We start from the raw sequence: 6000 nt of genomic DNA, 5'->3' as shown, positions 1-6000 counted from the left end.
TTTCTCATGCTCCTACCCTGGAACATATGAGTTTAGTTAAAGCTGGCCTTTGACAATGGAGTAGAAAAGTCACTTGTGTGGGAAATTTGAGAACAGGACCTTTGAAGGCTGATACCTTGGGTGGTTATAGTTGCCCATGATGCTCTGTGCTGTGTATTCTTCCCAACAGCTTTTTGGTACGACAAGAAGATATTACTATCCTCATGACCAGAGCTGAAAGAAGAGTGATTCAAGAGGTTTTGTTTTTGTTTTTTTTCTGTTTGTTTTTCCAGTTAGGTTTTGTGGTGAAGCAGACACAATGTGAAGATTGAGGATCTTGTGCCTTATGAACATGGGAATTTGCTGGTTAATGTGCTTCTTGTAGAAAATATTTAAACACCTTTGAGAGGCAGAAAGACAAACTAAAGACCTATCAGCTTGTGCATCATTTCATTTGTGTCATCAAATGCTTTAAACTTCCCCTTTAAAGGGTTTATTATTTTCTTACGAATTATGTGTGTCATTTATAAACGTTATTTGAAAACTTGAAAAAAAGAATTATGTGTGTGCCTGTGTTTATGTATACACACAGTAGTTCAGGGCCCACAGAGGGCAAAAGAGGACATCACATGCCCTGGGATGGAGATATACATGGTTGTTAGATATATTAATATTCATACTGCCTAATACTTTTTGAGGTTTATGCTCAGTTTTTAGCTCAAGCTAAATGTGTGTGCAAAAATCAGGCATTAACCTCTTTTAATACTGTTTCCAGATTAGCTGTATTTAATGATACTGCAGTCATTGGAGATCGTGACATGTTTAAAGTAAGTCAAAAACAATCACAAGGAATAATCAACATTTGAAAATTAGCTATTTGTTATGGAGTCAGGGAACAAGGACTTTCGAGTGAGTCATAAAATGCTAATTACATTAGTTTTATTACAATTGGGATGTCACAAAAGCAGAAGGGCCGGTAAAACATTTTGTGGGCTGGTAAATATTTTTAATCTATTTGCATGGTTGACTAATATAATTTAATAAATTTGGTTTAAAAGAGTCCCTGGCCAAAAACAGTAACACGTAATATGATGGCACAAAAAGCCAACTAAAGAAACAACACACAAGCAAATTATTCATTTGATGTTAGCCATTCTGACAGGTGTAAGAGGGTATGTCGGTGCCCTTTTGATTTGCATTTCTCCTACGGCTAAAGCTGTTGAACATCTCATTAAGTTTATCTCCCCCATTTGAGATTCTTCTGTAGAGAATTCTCTGTTTAAACTGCAGCCTATTTTTTTACTTGGATAATTTGGTATTTTGATGTCTGGTTTCGTGAGTTTGTTAATATATTTTGAAGATCAGTCCTCTGTCAGCTGTGGGGTTGGTGACGGTATTTATCCATTCTGTAGGCTGCCATTTTGTTTTATTGAGTGTGTCCTTTGCCTTCAGAAGCTTCTTGGTCTCAGGAGGTCCAATTCGTTAACTGTCAATATCAGTGTCTGTGCTACTGGTGTTATATTCAGGAATTGGTCTCCTGTGCTAACACATACTTCCCACTTTCTTTTCTATCAGGTGCAGTAAACTGGATTTATGTTAGCTCTTTGATCTACTTGGACTTGATTTTGTGCTGGGTGACAGATATGAATCTATTTGCATTCTTCTACGTGCAAAAATCTTGTTATATTAGCACCATTTGTTGAAGAAACTTTCTTTTTTTCCATTGTATATTATGGCCTTTTTTTCATAAATCAGGTGTTCATAGGTGTGTGGCTTTGTCAGGGTCTCTAATTTGATTCCATTGATTCATGTTTGTTTTTATGCCAGTATCAAGCTGTTTTTGTTACATATCTGTATAGTAGAGCTTGAGTTGAAGTCAGGGATGGTTATATCTCCAGAAGTTCCTTTATTATATAGGCTGGGTTTAGCTATCCTGCCTTTTTTGTTTTCTCATATGAAGTTGAGTATTGTTTTTTTTTTTTTTTTGAGGTCTGTGAGGAGTTGTGTTGAAATTTTGATGGGGATTGCATTAAATATGCAAATTGCTTTTAAGATGGCCATTTTTCCTATGTTAATCCTACCTATTCATGAACACAGGAGATGTTTCTATTTTCTGGTATCATCTCCAATGTCTTTCTTTAAAGACTTGTTGTACAGGTCTTTCATTCATCTAGTTAGAATTACCACTATGTATTTAGTATTATTTGTGGCTATTGTAAAGGGTATTGTTTATCTGATTTCTTTCTCAACCCATTTATCATTTGTAAATCAGAGAGCTACTGAGTATTTTTTTCTCAATTTTGTCTCCAGCAACATTAAAGAAGGTGCTTATCAGCTGTTGAAGTTTTCTGATAGAATTTTTTGTTGTCACTTATATAAACCATCGTATCATCCGTACCAAATACAAATGTTTGACTTCTTCCTTGCCAAATTGTTTCACCTTGATCTCCTTTTGTTGTCTTATATCTCTCACTAGTACTTCAAGTACTATATTGAATAGATATGGAGAAACAGCCTTGTCTTGTTCCTGATCTGAGGGGAATCAATTTGAGTTTCTCGCCAAGGAATTTGATATTGGCTGTTTGCTTGTTGTATATTGCTTTTATTATATTTAGGTATGATCTTTGTATCACTGAACTTCACAGAACTGAGATAATCATGTGTTTGTTTTATTTTTCTTTCAGTTTGTTTCTATGGTGGGTTATACGTCTATTAAAACGATCTGGTTCTAATTTAATTTTGGTATGTGGTACTGATCAACAAAATTGTCCATTTATTTAGATTTTCCTGTGTTAGATGATGAGGATTAAGGGAATTAGTCTCCCATTGTTGGTGGGAGTGTAAACTTATCCAGGACCTTTAAAAATCAGTATGATGATTTCTCAGAAAATTGGGAATCAATCTACCTTACAATATAACTATAGCATTCCCAAGCATAAACCCAAAGAATGATCAATCATACAACTAGGACACTTGCTTAATTATATTCACAGCAGCGTTATTCATGATAGAACCTGGAAACAACTTAAATGCCCCTTAACCAAAGAATGGGTAAAGAATTGTGGTACATTTACACAAGGGATTATTATTCCACTGAAAACAAAACAAAACAAAAAACAGTGGCATCATGAAATTTGCAGGCAAATGGATGGATCTAGAAAAAAAATCATCCTGAGTGAGGTGTCCTAGACTGAGAAAGAAAAATATGCTGTGGGAGCTCCTTCTGCTCCTTCAGCCAATAGCCTTTGAGATACCAGCCCACAGGGGGCGTCGTCTCTTTCTCTTTAAAAAGCAGTGGTAGCCCTCTGAGCTCTCTTACTCCAGCGACTAGACTCCTTTCCTGGCTGTTGTGTAGAATGGTGTTCTGTGAGTTTTTTCCCCTCAAAATAAATAACCCTTTAAGTCCAAACTGGTGTTAGGTTGTTTCGTGCTTTATTGCAGATGTATCCGTTTCGTTTGGCATGCCACAATTTATATTTTTTATATTATGATCCACCTTATACCATTGAAATAGTCTTGAACTTTTGAAAAATATAGCATCTTTGATGAGGAATGAGGAGTACCTTTAATATCTTTGGGTATAGGGAATTGAATATGGAAAGCAGAAAATTTACTGGTCCAGGAAACTGGCAGTAGTATGCTACACTTTCATTCTGTCTCACCTCCTGACACAGATAGTTGGCTATACATACAGTACAATACCTGAATTCCTTCTTTTGAGTGCTATTTAAGATTAATCAAACAGCTGTTGCATAAAATCCAAGATTAACCAAATATCATTATTGTACAATCATAGATATATTGCTTAGACAGTTATTGTTATGCCTCACAGGATTTAAAGCTGGGTAGTACTACTGATTACTCCTCTCCTTTGATAGATTGCATGCAATAGTATGATAATTGCTACTCATAGAGGAGGCTTTCAGGTCAGTTTCAGCTTGATTGTGCCAAGTCTTAAATCCAGAGTGTAGTTTCATCAGCAATAAATAAGGCCTTTCTTTCAAATTCTTGGAGCAATCAAGGGCATAATCAATAGCTTATATTGTTTAAGGCATCTCTTAAAAAGGACATTTCTTCTCACTCATCCTCTATCTCCTGTTTTTTTTTTCTCTTACACCCTACCCTTTGTCCTTCTTGGGCAAATAAATCTCCTATGTGTTGAGAACATGATCTTTGGGAACCTTAGCTGGTGTGTTTTCTTTTAGTAGTCAAATAATATAAAGGTGAAAACTTAATCATTGGGAATTTAAATATATTTAATTTTCATAAAAGCTGTTGAATTTAGTTACCAATTCTAGAAGTATTTTTTCTGAAATAAAATGAAGTCATTGTGGCATGACAATAATTTCTTATAATCCCAAAATTATGAAACTCAAGAAAGGATCATATGTCCAAGGCCATCTGAGATTTCTGCTATAATCTTGATTACAAATGTTTTTTAAAACAATTATAAGGCAGAAACTGTCAAATTATCTTTAAAAACAAACAAGAAAAATGCATGCACAACATATACAAACTAAATGATGTCCCTAAATCTCTTATCTAAAAATATGGAAATGAGTACCCACACAAATATTAATAGACCCAATGTATTTTAGGCAATATTAAACCATAGTAGGTGCCATAATAATGAAAATTATTGGAATATGTCACTGCATCATGATAAAAGCAGTCATTTTAATAACATTGCTTAATAATAAATCCATATATTCTTAATTAAAAACTTTGAAAATATATATTGAAACTGAAAAATGTAACAAGCATATATCAACAAAAATTTCAAACATTTTATTTTATTTTATAAGTAGAATAGAAAATCAGTAGCGCTTCCACTTATTGAACAGTTTCCAAATAACATTAACAAAAAGATAATGTATATTCATGAACCTGCAATAGAATATTTAACATCAAGCATCTTTCCATTGTTTAAAGAGTAAACAAAGTAAAATATACCACTGAACACAGTTATATTACTAAGCTAAGGCTATACTTTAAAAAAAAACTAGGAAGAATTTTGAGGTTCCAAATCCTACTTAAATGACTATTACAATGTTAAATCACAAATAAACAACAACAACAAAGAAATAAGAAAGTCAAATGCTTGTTGAAATAAAAAACCCTAACACATAGTAAGCAAGATTTACAGTTAAGACTATCACTTTATATAACGGTATAGAGGTTCTTTAAAACAAAACAAGATCAAATTATGTGTGAGGCATCTTGAAAACTTAAATCTGAGGAAAATAATCCTCTGCCTCATCCAAATATGAGATCCAGAACACAGGAATTATAGAAAACCACACTTCTTAAATGCATTATTTTATGTATCTAATCTCAGCACTACATAAATAAGGAAGTTGAGTCTAGAACATTGATAAATATTGCTGAATGTAGAATAGAGCTGTTTATAACATCTTTTTTTTTCCAGAATACTGTTTCTTTCCCCATGGGTCAGATGAATTAAGGACACAGTAACCTATTTTTAAAAATCACTGAAGCTTACATATTTACAACAGCAATAAGCCAGAGCGCTACAGATCGGACATTCTTCCCAGTTACTAGAGAAAGATAACATTGCATTCATTTCAAAATCTTTTTTTGCCTCAAGATTGTTGCTACCTTTAATTTCTAAGTCATATTCATTCCACTTGCTGAAGAAACCTGCATCTGTGCCAGACTTGTGTGGGCAGACTTGAAGCTGCTCATGCCCTTCCTCCCACGTTTTCTTTGCTGCTTTATATTCCCAGATTAGCTAACCTTCGAGAGGAACTGTAAAATTAATTCTATATTTCGCAAAATAGAGAAAATAATAAGCTGCAGCAAAATGCAGAGAACTATAATTAACATCTAGATTCTGGAATATCACTGCAAGATGCCCTCTTTCCATGCAGAAGTTATTAGTGAAAGCCTCCTCATAATGTAAGACATAACTCACTATCTAACAAACGCAGTTTAAATTTGTGCACAGAATTAAAAATAAATGACAGAATAATGGCATTTTAAAGGCAATAAAATTGAATT

Source organism: Arvicola amphibius, chromosome 7 (genome assembly GCF_903992535.2).
Source record: "Arvicola amphibius chromosome 7, mArvAmp1.2, whole genome shotgun sequence".
Classification (NCBI taxonomy): Eukaryota; Metazoa; Chordata; class Mammalia; order Rodentia; family Cricetidae; genus Arvicola; species Arvicola amphibius.
This window is presented reverse-complemented; position numbering follows the sequence as displayed.